At 39.4% G+C, this 17,139-nt stretch overlaps 1 long non-coding RNA gene across 1 annotated transcript; it reads right to left on the bottom strand.

Annotated features, from left to right (window-relative positions):
- Window positions 1-2,116: 2,116 nt before the first annotated feature.
- Window positions 2,117-3,658, bottom strand: LOC127107297 (uncharacterized). Its single transcript, XR_007795674.1, has 2 exons — window positions 2,952-3,658; window positions 2,117-2,444 (listed from the first exon to the last, which is right to left on the bottom strand). It is a non-coding gene; the product is annotated as an uncharacterized LOC127107297 (long non-coding RNA).
- Window positions 3,659-17,139: the final 13,481 nt, after the last annotated feature.

Below are 17,139 nucleotides of genomic sequence, written 5' to 3'. Positions count from 1 at the left end.
ACAAGTATATGATATACCTGATATGTATGAAGAAGGTGATGAAAGACATAAAAAGCTAAGAGAAAATGTTGAAGCTATTGAGAAAAGGCTGAGAGCAATGGAAGGTGATCGGATCTTTGGTGCTGCTGCCAGAGAAATGTGCCTTGTATCTGGATTGGTGATCCCCTTAAAATTTAAGACACCCAACCTTGATCAATATGAATGAGCTACTTGTTCCAAAATTCACCTCATCATGTACTATAGAAAGATGGCAGCTCACGTGGACAATGACAAACTCATGATCCACTGTTTCCAAGATAGTTTGAAAGGTGCCTCTTCCAAATGGTACTTGACCCTTGATCAGACTCGCATCCGTTGTTTCCAAGATTTGTATGATGCTTTAATCAAACAATACAAGTACAACATGGATCTAGCTCTTGATAGAAGGCAATTGTTAAGCATGTCCCAATAAGATTCTGAATCCTTTAAAGAATATGCACAAAGGTGGAGAGAGACTGCATCTCAAATGGAACCTCTATTAACTGAAAAAGAATTGACAAATTGGTTCATCGATACAATGCGACCAGAATTTTTTGAGAGGATGGTGGGAAGTGTGACTGCAAGTTTTTATGACTTGGTAGCTGTGGGTATCAAAGTGGAACTTGGCTTAAAAATGGTAAGGTGATTATTGCAGTTAGTAATTCCAACAACAACAATACCAATACCAATAAATTCTCTAGCAGTTTCCATAAGAAAAAAGAAGGAGAAACAAACACAGTGATGGGTAGTAGAAGAAAGAATTAGTCTTGGAAAAAGCAACAATATTTTGCTCGACAATAGTGTGTTCAACAACCACAGTTTGCTCAACAGCCGTATGTAGCAGCTATTACACCAACTTTCAATCTACAAGTCCCAGTGTATCAGTCGACTCAAGCAGTCGATCTTTCAAACAACACCCAACGCTCCAACTTATCAACAAGCGCCTAACGTTCCAACTTATCAGTAAGCGCCTAACGTTCCAACTTATCAACAAAGGACTCCAGCTCCGCGCCAAAATGCTCCATTTCAAAATAGAAGACAAGGTGGAAAACCTCTGATTCCTCAGATTACTATGTCTTACACTGAATTATATCCTTCATTGTTGAAGAAATGGTTAGTTGTTCCAAGACCTTTGGGACCTCCACCAGATCCTCTCCGACCATATTACAATCCCAATGCACATTCTCCGTTCCATGAAGGCGCCCAAGGCATGATTTGGAAGGTTATTATGCCTTAAAGCATATTGTGAGGGAATTGATTGAGAAAACTATTCTTTCATTTGGGGATACTGGTCAGAATGTCAAAAATAATCCTTTGCCCGCTCATGGTGTCGTACCCTAAAATTTGCCCTCTCCTTTTCACTTTTCATCTGATCCATGACTTAAGATTCATCTACACATATGCACTCATACTGACATTGGGCAATCCATAGATTCAAAGCTGGTGATTGATTGAAACCCTAATTTAATACAAACGGTTGACTGAGGTCATTGGTTGGCTTTCTGGTCAACTAGTTGACCAAATTCAACCATCCGTTCCTAATTCCATATCGTCTCGACTTTGACAATATTGGTCATTTTCCATACCCTTTCGATTCACTTTATTGTCATATATGTCTTGATGCTTTGATTTTAGTTTCAATTGATTTTAAGTGGATTTTGAATTGTTAATTTGATTTAAATTGATTTTCAATTTCAAATTAATTAATTTCAAATCAAGCCTAATTTTAAATTATTTGTGGAATTCCAATTTTTTTTTATTGACTTTTAAATTAGTTGATTTTAATTTCAAATGAGTTTTAGATTCCTTAAATTGATTGATTCTAATTAAATTAATTGGATTTTTTAAATAGTTTCTAATTTTAAACCAACTTTCAATTGATTTTAATTGGATTTTTGTTTTTTCAATTTAATCTTAATCGAGTCTTATTTCCAATTTAAATAATTTTTAATTTCAAATTATTGGTGGAATTTCAATTTAATTGGTTGTTAAATTGATTTTTTATTCAAACTTCAAATGAATTTTAGATTGATTTTAATGTCAAATTGATCCTAAATGGTTTCTAATTAATTGTAATTGATCTTACCATCTGCGATAATTGGAGATAATTGGAGTATGGATTAAGGCACTTCATCACAGTCCAATCCCACGCTACTCAAGGCTTGCTGCTAGACGGTTTCAAAAAGAAAGAAGAAACAAAAGGAAGTTTAAAACATGACGACGCTGATGACGAAGGTGCCTTCGATGGATCCGCGCTTCAGTAGAAAGTCCCCTTTATTTTGGAGTACCTTGTCGAGGTTCATCTTAATTAACTAGTTTAGATATGGATTAACTGATTAGAGAAAGGCGGAAATGTTATTGCTCAGACCCAGGCAGTTGCAGCCCTTGAGGCATCACCACAACTATCATTTTTTGTTGTAAATACCCTGTACATGACAAGCTATCAAATTAGTTTATAATCATCAAAACCTGCAACTGATTGTTAACAGAATAATTTCTAAGACCACAGTAATTAACAAAATGTACCACAGAGAATCACAAACTTACTAACTGAAAATGAATTTGGTAACTAACTGATTTCATGTCTAACTAACTATTGAATTTGATTGTAATTTCATGAGCATTTGGCAATTGAATTCGAAATGCTATAAATTCTGCACATCTTCAACAGAAAAAGGATTCTTCATTCATTTACAGAAACAGATCCAAAATCAATCGAAATAACAGAGAAATTCGCACATCACAGACCATCCAAAAATCGGTTTTCACTCTTCACTCTCAATCTCTCTTCACAATTTCTCAGAACCTCTCAATAATTCCACGCAATTCCTCACAACGATTCAACATGGAGCGAACAACGCTGCAGCAACAATAACGCACGCCAAGGAAGAATAAGAGATGAAGCGATTCGGAATAAGGGAAAAGACTCGTACCTGTTCGCAATCAGAGTTTCAAACCGAGGCTCAGAGCTTTGCAAATCTTGGCCGAACCATGGAGTTTTGATAATGAGCGAACGATTCCGGAATCCATACGCGTCGACGAGTGCATTTTAGCTCCGAATTGGATTTAGCTTCAGAGTTTGGGCGCACCGATATTACTACACCACGACCGGCCCCGGTGATCCGGGAAGCATCCGTTGAAGCACATCGTGTGAAGCCTTGGGGAAGACAAAGCGGCGGAGTTTAGGCGCGACAAAGAGAAGAGGAGTTATCACCTGATTCAAGCCCATCCTTTTCAGTTCATTATCCTCGGCGGAGCAACCGCGTCGGAGTCACGATTTGGTATGTTTTCTCATGCCTCTTACTTATCTTATCAAACTGAGTCTTGTGAACACATTCATCGGCCTAGTCGTCCCGATTCCATCGCAACATGCCAAGGACCTAGGCTTCGATATAAATCCGTTGATTTGGAGAAGATGAATGATGGATTCTACTTGGTGAAACAAGCTCGGATTTGCGTACGGATTTGTTCATGGCTTCCGTGAAGCATCTAGAAATAAGATGATGATGAAGGTGAAAGTAATTATGGAGATTGATGTTTCTAGTTTTGATGGAGCTTTGAATGTAGGAGTTAGGGTACGGGGATCGAAACGAGGGGATGGGAAGTCACATGTGGCGGCCGGGTTTTATGCTGGATCTGGATAGTTCGCATTCGTATTGGGCTTTTGTGCTGGATCAAGAATGCACACCCATACCGCTACTTCTCGAAAACTTTATGCCGTACCCCTACAATTGTACCTACACCCATACATATAATTTTTTTTGACCAAAAGACCCTCATATAAATAGGATATATTTTTCAGAAATAATTTTTTTTACCATTTTCGTCTGTAGACTTTCGGAAGACAAAATTTTCCATTTCTTGGCATTGTAAACTGGAACACTCAGAGTAAGTCTTCCGATTCACATATTGTATACCAGAACTAGGGGTGGCAAAACGGGCTCGGCCCGCGGGCATTTCCCGCCCCGCCCGCACTTTTGTGCGGGGCGGGCCAAGGATTTAGGCCCTCACCCTCTAATGTGTCCGCCCCGCCCCGTTTTTTTCGCGGGCTTTTGCTGGCACGTGTATTTACATAAATTTTTGCATTTTTAGGCTTAAAGAGTGCAGTGCCCGCGGGAATTCCCCGCCCCGCCCGCACTTTTTTGCGGGGTGGGCCTATGTTTTAGGCCCACATCCTCAACTATGACCGCCCCGCCCCGCCCCGTTTTTTTGCAGGCTTTTGCGGGGCGGGCCTAAACGGGGCGGGCATGCCCGTTTGCCACCCCTAACCGGAACACATGTCTAAAGTCTTTCAGTTTGTTGCCTTTTGGGGGAATTGAACCGGAAGCCTTTTAGAAAGTCTTCCGGTTTGGTTGGTTGTATACCAGAAGTCTTTCTTAAAGACTTCCGGTTTGGATGAACTAAACCGGAACTCTTTTAAAAAGTGTTTAGGTAGTCATCCTTTTATTTTTCTACACCGGAACTCTTCTTTGAAGTGTTCCGGTGCGTTTTTTTATTTATTTATAATTTTTAATAATTTTTTTATATTTCTTTTTTGTAGTGGTTCGAAGACGAGGTGCAGATGGTAGGATTCCAGTCCGCACTTTAGGCCGGAGCGCATCTTCATCTGCAGTTGAGCCGGCTGGATATCTAGGAGGGCCGTACGATACGTCTCTTTTGGTGAAGTACGAGCATCATGTTGCTCGGCATTTATGGTTTGGTGAAGTAAATAAACGGGATATATTTGAAAATGAATAATAGTTGAATATTTTATATTGTGTTTTCTAATATGTGTTTTAATTGTTTTTAGGAAAGAGGTCCAAAGAAAGAGTTGAAGGTTATTGGACATGGACTGAAGCTGACATTTAGGGTTCCATCGGCTCTTCCACCACAGATGGAAAGTTGGATATCTAGATCTAGTTTATCTTCACTTCAGAGAACCAGTCTGAACAAGATAGACACAAATCTTGTCTCTGCATTTGTGGAAAGATGGCATCTAGAGACATCTTCATTTCATATGCCGTTTGGTGAAATGAGCATTACTTTGGATGATGTCTCATGTCTGCTTCACTTGCCCATCAGGGGTATCTTCTGGAGTCCTCAGGATGTGACGGAAGAGGTAGCTGTTGAACTTGCTGTTGACTACTTAGGAGTGTCACAGGGTGAGGCACAATCACACGTTCGTAGCTGCAGGGGTTCGTATTACAAGTTGGAGTGGTTATACGATTTATTCGTACAACATAGAGCTGCTTCCAACTGGGCATATGCGATCAGAGCATATCTATTGATGTTGGTGGGTTCCACCCTTTTTGCCGATAAGACCTTTACACTTGTAGAGGCATGATACTTCCTCCTGTTTACGGACTTAGATAGATGTTCAGGATATAGTTGGGGAGCAGCTGCACTAGTTATCCTATACAGATATCTTGGAGATGCGTCCATGTACAATTGCAAATAGCTCGGTGGATATCCTACTCTCCTACATGTATATAATTTAATTTTTTTTATTAAGGGTTGGATTCATTTTATAAAATATGTTAACTTAATTTATTTTATTTATTATGTTTGTATTTTGTAACAGTGCTGGATTCACGAATACTTTCCAACTGTTGGAAAAAGAGGGGAGAATTGGAAACCAACTGATAATTGTGGTCTTTCCCGAGCGATGAGATGGTCGTATAGGCAAGGAGTCCTGAAGGTTGATGATTTACGACCTATTTTGGACGAGCTGACACCTGCCGACGTCATATGGCATCCATTTAAGGATCATAGAGCATGACGTCTGTTTGATGAGATATGTCTATACAGGGGCTGTTTGAAGTGGGGTGAAATAGTTGTTCCATACTTGCCTGACAGATGTTTACGTCAGTTTGGGTATAGGCAGTATGTTCCATCCCCACCTCTTGATTGTATGATGGCGACGGATATTGATGTTGATTGGATTAGTTACCATCAGAGTGTTGTCGCTGTGATCGGTCCATCTACCCTGACCACCACTCCATCTGATGTAGAAGATGGTTATCTGGAGTGGTATTATTGTGTTTCGCATCCACTGTTGGTCCCTCCCCATCGTGACGATCCAGGAGAGGTACCAGTTCCTGTATATGACGCCGGACCATCTGATCCTTTATGGGCTCGTGTATCTACATTGATTCATCGCTATCTGAGACAGGTTAATGCCGAAGAGGAAGATCCACAGTTTGCTGATTTATTTGAAGTTTTGCATATTTCTCGTTCACATTGATTTATGTATTAAGTTTTAGAACTGAATATAATAGACATAATATAAAATTCATGTTTTGATTACATATTTATGTTTTGAGTACATATTCATGCTAATACTGATGTAAGTAATTGCCAATGTTGCATACGTCCTGCAAATCCTAACATCCAAGTAGTTACTGTATGAGAACGAAATTTCCTCCAATCTAATGTAACCGGTGGCAACGGAAACCCCTCTTTCATGTTAACATGATAAAGTGAAATAATTAAAATATTAAGTCATATAAAATATTAAGTGAAATAATTAAGTGAAAAATAATTAAAATATTAAGGCATATAAAATAACTTGTCATACAAAATACATACCTGAAGCCAATGATTGTGGTTAACAAAACCAATGCAATAAATAGAGACATTTGGTGAATGTGAACTTGTCATCGGAAAGAAAGTCATGCACGGATTACCTAAACAAACAAGTACAACATTATAACGATTCGCTATCAAGTAACCCATATCTGGTAGACTCAACCATTTTTCAGGTGGCTGTGAACCAAAGGATTCTATCATCAAAGATTCTCTCACTTCTGAAAACCGATTAAAAAATAACTTGTCATACAAAGTTGACCTATCCTTGTCTATTATTTCCAACCCCAACTCTCTGCGAACCATTGGCCAACCATCCTCACCATATCCATGCAATGATGCAATGACTCTAAATCCACAATTACCATCTGATTCAACATTAACTATATCTTCAATGTATGACCTAATATGATTAGGAAATTGAAGAATGAATTGTGGTTGCTTCTTTGATAATTTCAACTTCTTCGAAGTCTGTGATGGTTGAGATTGCCTTTGTGAAGATTGAGATGCCTTATCAACATACTCATGATACGAAGGGTCCCTATAAACATCATATTCTGCTGGTTTTTTCCCTTTCTTCTCCACTCCTCCTTTGGTTTTTAGTTTCTCGGGTGGTGGACACAATGGAGTCATTGTTGGGTATGCTAGTTCACATACCCTACTCTTTAATGCCCTTTTCCCAATAACATCTAATTGTTGGAGAATTGCCATCCAAGGCGCAGCGGAATTTAAAAATTTCTCCATTTAGTGATCCTTACGAATGGGCATGATCAGTGATAGAATCGTTACCTCTTGTGGCGATTCAAACCTTTGGTTCAGATCTCTAATAATGATCAAAACCTTTGGTACAGATCCACGGGGCGATCACGAACGTTGAACGATGACAACGTCTCTACTCAGTCCACACGAACGGATTCCTTCAATCGCAGTGCTAGCTGTTTGTGAATGAAGGCTTTGAGTGAGAGAAAGAGAGATACGAAATTCCAACTCTTCAGTTGTGTTGTTTTCCCATACAAAGCTTCTGCACAAGAGCTCTATTTATAGAACCACTTGTGTGGGCTTCAAGCCAAAAAAGCCCACTTAAGTGCATTTTGGCCTATATCTCATAATATGCCAAAATCACTTAAGTACTTGGTACCTTACCATATTTCGTATTCTACTTAAGTACACCGTACCTTACGATGTTCCTTAATTATTCTATCTCTCATCAATCCGTCTTTTGTGTGTGACCCTATAGGTTTTCGCGACGTTGGCAATTATATTAAATCACGCATTTAACATAATAAACAGTGAGCGGTATCTAGCAACACATCACTGCTACCCAAGTCACGAAAATGTCATGTGATTTGACAAAACCTCCTATGATAATAATTATGTGTATCATTACCCCTTTGCCCTTATGTCTATATTGAACACAAGGTATAGACCGTGTCACCCTTGTCCAATTCAATATTGGGCCCATAGACATTTATCCTGTTACGCAGGATTGGCAAATTCCATCTAGGACACTCATGTCCCTCAGCATGCTTCGTTGAGTACTCATCAACTGTCTTTATGGTCATCCAGTTACGGATGACGTTGGATCAGTAATAAGGCACTCAACTCTACATCTAGGATCCATAGTGGTTTCAGGTCGAAGAGTGGTATACACTATTATCACCATGAGAATAACTTATGACACTTTGCATAACTTTCTATATAGTATTCTCATAGCGGGTCAATCCAGTATAAATATTACTCCTAATATTCATACCTATGTTTAAGACTTGATAACTCTTTATCCATGATCCATGAGATGTGATCATCAGTCTACAAACATAATAGTCTTAATGCTTTAATGTTATCCCACTTCACATTAAAGCTTGACTACGGATACTTTAAGAATAGTGCCCTTATGTTTAATGTGTTCTCATGATTAAGTCACACTTAATACATTAAACGGACTATCTATTCTAGGGACTTTATTAATCAACCATAATAAAGAAAATGCCTTTTATTATTAATAAATAATTCGATATAAGTACCAAAAAGTATTGGCCTCTAGGGCTTACACCAACAATCTCCCACTAGCACTAGAGCCAATCAGGCATACCCCGTATGCCCATTGATCTAGTATGGCCATCATGCTTCTGCTGCGCAAGAGGCTTTGTCAATGGGTCAGCTATATTGTCAAGTGTAGGTACTTTACATATTTTCGCACAACGCCTAAGTATGTGTTTGGATCGTTGGTGAGATCTAGGCTCCTTAGCTTGTGTGATAACACCATTGTTATCATAATAGAGACCAATGAGATCCACAATGCTATGGACTATGCCAAGTTTATTGATCCAAACAACTTCCTTTGCTGCACTTAAGGCAACAATATACTCGGCCTCAATTGTAGAATCAGCAACTGCATCTTGCGTTGAACTTTTCAAGCTCACAGTGCCACCATTTAAGCAAAACACATAACCAGATTGGAATCATTCATATCAAAGCGTCTCATCACTTTGTCTATGTACTCTGACTTAGGCCAAGCATTTCATGATCTATCTCTATAGATTCTGATAGGCTGCTTCACCCAGATCCTTCATAGAAAAGCATTTCCCCAACCAAGACTTTACTTGTTTCAGGGTAGGGATATCGATTCCAATGAGTAATATGTCATCTACATATAATATCAGGAATACGATCATGCTCCCACTAACCTTCTTGTAGACACAAGTCTCATCTTCGTTCTTGATGAATCCATACAGTTTTACTGTTTCATCAAAACGAAGATTCCATGAGTAGGTCACAGGCTCATCTTGATCCATGAGTAATACATCACCTTGATCAGATATCCATATATCTCAGGTAGGTGACGTATCCTGCCTGACCTACGCTGGTCTTGTTCTATTTGAGCAGGTTGCTCTTACACAACTACTTGTGTTTCCTGCTCTAATTCCTCCATAGGTGTATCGATGCTTTGTGATTCTTGAATTTCTTCAAGCTCTACTTTCCTCCCACTGGTTCCTTTGGAATTAGAATCCTTTTCTAGGAAAACTCCAGTTCGAGCGACAAACACTTTGCCCTCTGAAGGATTGTAGAAGTAATATCCTCTTGTTTCTTTAGGATACCCCCACAAATAAGCATTGGTCAGATTTGGGCTCAAGCTTAGTTGAAATTTGTTGTTTCACATAAACTTCGCAACCCCAAATCTTCATGTAAGACATATGTGGTCTCTTACCACTCCATATCTCATATGGTGTCTTTTCAACCTTTTGGATGGAACACGGTTAAGTGTGTAAGTTGATGTCAATGGTGTATGTCCTCAAAAGGAGTTTGGAAGATTGGTGTGACTCATCATGGATCGGACCATGTCCAACAGGGTTCGATTTCTTCTCTCAGATACACCCTTCCATTGGGATGTTTCAGGAGGAGTAAGTTGGGATAGGATCCCACACTCTTTCAGATGGTCATCAAACTCTAGGATTAAATACTCATCACTTCGATCTGATCGAAGAGTTTTAATATTCTTACCTAGTTGGTTTTAACTCGTTAGGTTTCACCCTTTTGTATTAATGTTATTAATAGGCATTTCAAGATCAAGGACATACAGTCCATTGTTCATTTGTGCAGTAGCATAGAATATATCATTCAAATAAATTGAGCAACAATTGTTCTTTATTATAAATGAAAAACCAAACTTGTCCAAACAAGCAATGGAAATAATATTCCTGCTAATTGCAGGTACATAATAACAGTTCTCTAACTGAATTATTAAACCACTAGGTAAAGTCACTACAAAAGTTCCTACGGCTAAAGCAGCAACCTTTGCTCCATAGCCAACTCGTAGGTCGACTTTACCTTTTGCCAAATCTCTACTCCTTTTTAGTTCCTGCACATTTGTACAAATGTGAGAACTGCATCCAGTATCTAATACCCATGATGCAGAAGTAGATAAATTAATAACAAAAATACCTGAAGTTGAAGTCTCTACTCCATTCTTCTTATCTTCCAGGTACTTTGGGCAGTTCCTCTTCCAGTGTCCGGTCTTACCGCAATGGAAGCAGGTACCTTCTTTTGCTATGCCTCCACTAGGCTTTAAAGCAGCTGTGGATCTAGGATTGGCAACTTCCTTGCCCTTCCTCTTATCACTCTGCTTAGTGGGCCTTTTGTTCTGTCTCTTTCCATTTCCGATCATCAAAATGGACTTCCCTTTTGACTTCAGATTCTGCTCGACAGTTCTTAACATGGCGAGCAGTTCAGGAAGAGATTTGTCCATATCAATCATATTGAAATTTAGGACAAATTGACTGAAACTATCTGGCAACGATTGCAAGATCAAGTCAGTTGCAAGTTCCTTTTCGAGGGGAAAACCCAATCTCTCAAGGTTTTCCACATACCCAATCATCTTGAGTACATGGGGACCTACAGGGGCTCCCTCAGCTAACTTGCTTTGAAAAAGGGCTTTTGAAACTTCAAACCTCTCATGCCTTGCTTGCTCTTGATAGAGCAACTTCAGGTGTTCGATCATATCGAACGCTGACATGTTCTCATGTTGCTTTTGCAATTCTGAGTTCATGGTAGCTAGCATGAGACAAGCAGTTTCATTGGCATCATCGACATGCTTCTTATAAGCATCTCTTTCTGCCTTGGGTGCAGAACTAGGAGGTTCCTCTTCAGGAACAGGTGTCTCCAAGACATACAGCTTTTTATCATGTTTGAGGACAATCCTCAGGTTTCGGTGCCAATCCAGAAAATTTGTCCCAGACAATTTTTCCTTATCAAGGATTGATCGCATGATGTTGTTAGAGGTGTTTCTTGTCATGGTAATCTACATAAGGATTAATGAAAATATAAGTATCATTGACATATTTAATTAGGTCTTTAATTAAACATGCTCCCACTATTTTATTCAAAACAAATGACCCTCATCATTTGATTCGGAAAATTCCGTTGGAAGATTTTCTAGTGGGTCGAGATCCATATTTCACTTCGTTCTAAGTCCGCGTAGGCGGATTACACAAAACTAGGTTATTTAGGTAGGAACTCCTTCCAATTGTATCTCATACAACTCTCGAAAATTTCAGTTGGGTGAATAACTCCTTATTCCAATCCATCATATGGATCATTCCCAACTCTTGCTTCTAAACATATATATAATCTTATTATAATTTGTTTAGTTAAGTTTGACCCATTGTTTTAACAGTTGGATATTACAATTATCCCATCGCACCTTACTAATATAGAACATGCACCTCGCGTAGGCGAAACCTACATTATTCGATACTAGTCTTGATGAGTGTTAAAACTTGGAAAGCTTAAAACTTAATATTTATTTTGAGGGAATTGCAATTTTTTCTGATCTCACCGGCTTGTTTATCATATAAACCGTCTCTCACATGCATCAACATACATTCACATGCATCAACATACATACAAACAAAATGAAACAGTTATGGCCCCTAGCGCAATTGTTCTCCCAAGCCAATGAGAGAACCTAAGCTAACCTACAACGATCTAAGCTTCTCCAAGCAAGATCTTCAAGGTTGTCCTCCTTTGGCACTGACTTCTTTGCTTTCTTCATATCATTACATTACATGAAAGAAACTCGTTTTACATACGAGGGAGTGAGATGAGAAAAGAAGTTACATTTGGGAGATTAAGAGAGAGGCACGACACGCAGGTCGTATTTTAAAAACCCAAAACAAAACAAAGGAAAACTAAGGCCATAACCGATCACCACAAGACAATAATAAACACTTTATTATTATTATTAATTCCTTTAATTAATTAAAATCAAATTAAATTTCTACGACCGATCATCACATTTTAATGAACAATTCATTTAAATCGATGTCGCTTTTCGTATCAACACTTGACACTTTTAAAGCACTGAGTTAGCCGAATGGGTGAAAAATTCCTTGCGTTAACCGGTTAACCATATGCGTTAACCGGTTAACACTGTTTTGAAATCTGAAAAAATTGTTTTCTGCCTTGCGTTAACCGGTTAACCAAATGCGTTAACCGGTTAACACTGTTTGAAAATGTCTTGGAAAACTGTTTTCTGCCTTGCGTTAACTGTAACACCCCGATGAAATAAGGATAATTAATTAATTTAAATTAATATAATATTTATTAATTTAATTGATTAATTGGATTTTTATTATTGGAATTATTATTATTGGGTCATTATTTTATTTTATTGGAAAAAAAAGTTGGAAGTTAGAGAAAGGTCCCATTTAGTAAAAAGGTTCATTTTCACGTGAAAAGGGAAAAGAGACAGAAAGTGGAAAAAGGGCAAAAAGAGCAAAAGATCAAGGGTTGAAGAGAGGAAGAGCTTGAAGCTGAAGGATTGCCGGATTTACTCAGGTAAGGGGGGTTTATCATCGTTTAATGGGTATTATGGGATAATATGTAGTGGGTAGTGATAAACTATTGTTTTGACTCTGATTAGAATGATGTATGTTGAAATCTGTGAAAATATTGGATGAACGAAATATGGGTTTAATTGAGAGGAATTCGTAGGAATTAGATGTAAAAATGTTAGAGTTTGTGAAATCGAATAGGGTATGATTTGTGTTAGAGGATATGAACGATTATTGTGAAAAATTGGACTGTGGAAGGTTGAATTGGATAGATCTCGTAGCAGAGAAAGCCATTGCAGATCTGGAAAATCTGGTTTCTGGTCATACGCGTATGGCACTAGGCAATACGCGTATGAGATGGCATGGTACGCGTATGGCACTGGGCAATACGCGTATGGATGAGGAAGATGATGTTTTGAACGTAGTTTGGTCTCTGTTGGTACGCGTATGGGGAAGTGGTACGCGTAGCATACGCGTATGAGATGGTGTTACGCGTATGGGATTTGGTCAGGAGATGGGCCATACGCGTATGAGGTTAGGCAATACGCGTATGGGCAGGATTGTGATTTTCCTGTGCTGTTGTTGTGCAGTTTTTGGTTATTCAGCTGGGTAATGTGATTTAGCTGATGTATGATATATTAGGGATCATTTCCCATTGTTTTGAGTAGTATAGGTATTAGTAGAGTGTGCTAATGCTGTGGTTGTTATTTGGCATGATATGATATGCTTATGTGATAAAATACTGATGATGTGTGATAGTATGCATGATGCTGTGAATGTATCAGTTATGTGTGCATTTGTGAATAGACTGTTTTATGGCTTAGAGTGTGAGCATATATCTATTCTTGAATTTGTTGTTGATGATGTAGCATTGCTAGGTGATTAGCATGCATGTTGTGGCCTTTATGGTGGTAGCTAATTCCCATGGTGAGGAATTAGTGATGAGTTATTGTGGATTATTGTGATGGTTGCATGCTAGGTGATTTAGCGTGCATAGCATAGCCCTTGGGGTGGTAGCTAATTCCCATGGTGAGGAATTAGTGATGTGAGTCACTAGGTCTCAAATGAGTGGGACTAGTGAGCTTGGTAGCCGTACCTGGATTTGGTCGGTGAGGTTGAACTATATGTTCACGAGTAGTCGGTACCGCATGCATGGAGTCTCATTGCATAATATATGTATGTATGGCGTATAATATGAATGTATGTATTCCAATATTATACGTGTGTTTTATGGTTGTTTTGAGTTGAGTATGATGATGGTGATGATTATGAGTTGATATTGCCGTTGCTGAATATGTGTAATCTGATTAGGGTGATGATTTGTGTTATATTACTTAGCATTACATGATAGTCTATAATGCTTATTATATCGATTGAGGAACTCACCCTTACAACTATGTTTTCAGGTAACGAGCAGTGATTGAATAGAAGCTAGTCCTTGGAGTCTAGTGTAGTCCTTAGTGGGTCATGCTCTGGTAGATGTAACATCGGGACGGGATGTTTTACTATGTTTTCTTTTGGTTGTTGAACAACTTTACATGTAATGTAGTACATGATTTGAATGTTGTTATTTTGTATCCGCTGCGAATTATGCAAAAGTGCCTTATTTTGATTAAATAAATGAGCATGACAGGATATTTTGATGAATGGTGTGAAATGATTGTGTGACACCCTTCGGGGCATATTACTCTGATTGATATTTTTATTATTTTAACTAAACATTTGGGGTATTTTAGAAGGGTGTTACATTAGTGGTATCAGAGCATAGTCGGTCGAGTCGAGTCGTAATTATTCTGTTTCCCCTGTACGGGATAGGTGTTGTGTAACACTATCAGTACTTATTGTTTTAGTCTGTTGGGTTTTCAGAATAGAGGTGGCTGGAAGAGGTAGAGATGATGCTGCAATTGCTGAGGCTCTGGGTATGCTAGCTGGAGTACTTGGAGGAAATCCGAATGTTGTGGGAATGGGAGCTGCTCGTCAACTGAGTGAGTTCCAGAAGAACAATCCTCCAATGTTCAAGGGAGCATACGATCCAGATGGCGCTCAGAAGTGGTTGAAGGAAATCGAGAGGATCTTCCAAGTGACTGAGTGTGCCGACAACCAGAAGGTCAGGTTCGGTACGCATATGCTGTCAGAGGAAGCAGATGATTGGTGGGTTGCTACCCGCACTGAGTTGGAAACTGCTGGGAATGCTGAGATCACTTGGGCTGTGTTCAGAGAGAGATTCCTGAGGAAGTACTTTCCAGAGGATGTCAGAGGAAAGAAAGAAATAGAGTTCTTGGAATTGAAGCAGGGCAACCGGTCTGTTACTGAGTATGCTGCTAAGTTCACAGAGCTGTCGAAGTATTACACTCCCTATGCTGAGGCTACTGGAGAATTTTCAAAGTGTGTGAAGTTTGAGAACGGGTTACGTCCCGAGATCAAGCAGGCTATTGGATATCAGCGGATCAGAGTGTTTTCTGATTTGGTTGACTGTTGCAGGATTTTTGAACAGGATTCCAAGGCTAGAGCAGAGAGCTATCAGCAAAGGGTTGATAGGAAAGGCAAGAATCAGAGTGATCGTGGGAAACCGTATGCAGCTGGCAAAGGTTTCCAGAGACAGAGTGGGATGAAGAGGCCTAGTGGGGGAGACTCTAGTGCCCCTGCTAAGTGTTACAGATGTGGTCAGGCTGGACATCGTTTCCATGAGTGTACCAGTGCTGAGAAGAAGTGTTTCAAGTGTGGCAAGGGTGGTCACTTGGCTGCAGAGTGCCGGTTGAAGACTATGACTTGTTTCAACTGTGGAGAGGTGGGTCATATCAGCCCACAGTGTCCTAAGCCGAAGAAAGAGAACCAGTCGGGAGGCAAGGTTTTTGCTTTATCGGGTTCTGAGACTGCTGCAGATGATCGTTTGATCCGAGGTACGTGTTATATTAATGGCTTTCCTCTTGTAGCTATTATTGACACAGGTGCAACTCATTCCTTTATATCTTTGGACTGTGCTGTGAAACTTAAGTTAGAGATATCTGAGATGCATGGAAGTATGGTGATTGATACTCCTGCGAAGGGTTCAGTGACTACTACTTCAGTTTGTTTGAATTGTTCTTTGAGTATTTTTGGTAGAGACTTTGGGATAGACCTTGTGTGTCTTCCATTAGTGCAGATTGATGTTATCTTGGGTATGAACTGGTTGGTGTTTAACCGAGTTTCTATCAACTGTTTTGATAAGACTGTGATTTTTCCTGAGATTAAGGAAGGAAAGAGTTTGTTTCTATCGGCGAGGCAGGTGAATGAGGCAGTAGCAGATGGGGCAGAGTTGTTTATGCTGTTAGCGACTTTGGAGGCTAAAGATAAACTGGTGATTTGCGATCTAGCTGTGGTGTGTGATTTTCCTGATGTGTTTCCTGAAGAAGTGAATGAATTGCCGCCAGAGCGTGAAGTTGAGTTCTCGATTGATTTGGTACCTGGTACTAGGCCGATATCGATGGCTCCGTACCGTATGTCTGCTGTGGAGTTAACTGAATTGAAGAGTCAGCTGGAAGATCTGTTGGATAAGAAATTTATTCGTCCGAGTGTGTCACCGTGGGGTGCACCAGTGTTATTGGTTAAGAAGAAAGAAGGTACTATGAGGTTGTGTGTGGACTACAGGCAACTGAATAAAGTGACGATCAAGAATCGGTATCCTTTGCCAAGGATTGATGATTTGATGGATCAGTTGGTTGGTGCGAGTGTGTTCAGCAAAATAGATTTGAGGTCGGGATATCATCAGATACGTGTGAAAACTGAGGATATTCAGAAGACTGCTTTCAGAACAAGATATGGACATTATGAGTATTCTGTAATGCCGTTTGGTGTGACTAATGCGCCTGGAGTGTTTATGGAGTATATGAATAGGATTTTCCATCCGTATTTAGACAAGTTTGTTGTGGTGTTTATTGATGATATTTTGGTGTATTCGAAATCTGAAGAAGAGCATGCTGAGCATTTGAGAGTGGTTTTAGGAGTTCTACGAGAAAAGAAGTTATTTGCTAAACTGTCTAAGTGTGAATTTTGGTTAGAAGAGGTTAGTTTTCTTGGTCATGTGATTTCAAGAGGCGGTGTTGCTGTTGATCCTTCTAAGATAGAAGCGGTATCTAAGTGGGAAGCTCCGAAGTCAGTTTCCGAGATAAGGAGTTTTCTTGGACTTGCAGGATATTATAGGAAGTTCATCGAGGGATTTTCTAAGTTGGCGTTACCGTTGACGATG

This window comes from Lathyrus oleraceus, chromosome 7 (assembly GCF_024323335.1).
Source record: "Lathyrus oleraceus cultivar Zhongwan6 chromosome 7, CAAS_Psat_ZW6_1.0, whole genome shotgun sequence".
In the NCBI taxonomy this organism is placed as follows: domain Eukaryota; kingdom Viridiplantae; phylum Streptophyta; class Magnoliopsida; order Fabales; family Fabaceae; genus Lathyrus; species Lathyrus oleraceus.
The sequence above is the reverse complement of the archived record's forward strand: the minus strand, read 5'-3'. Positions and strand labels throughout refer to the sequence as shown.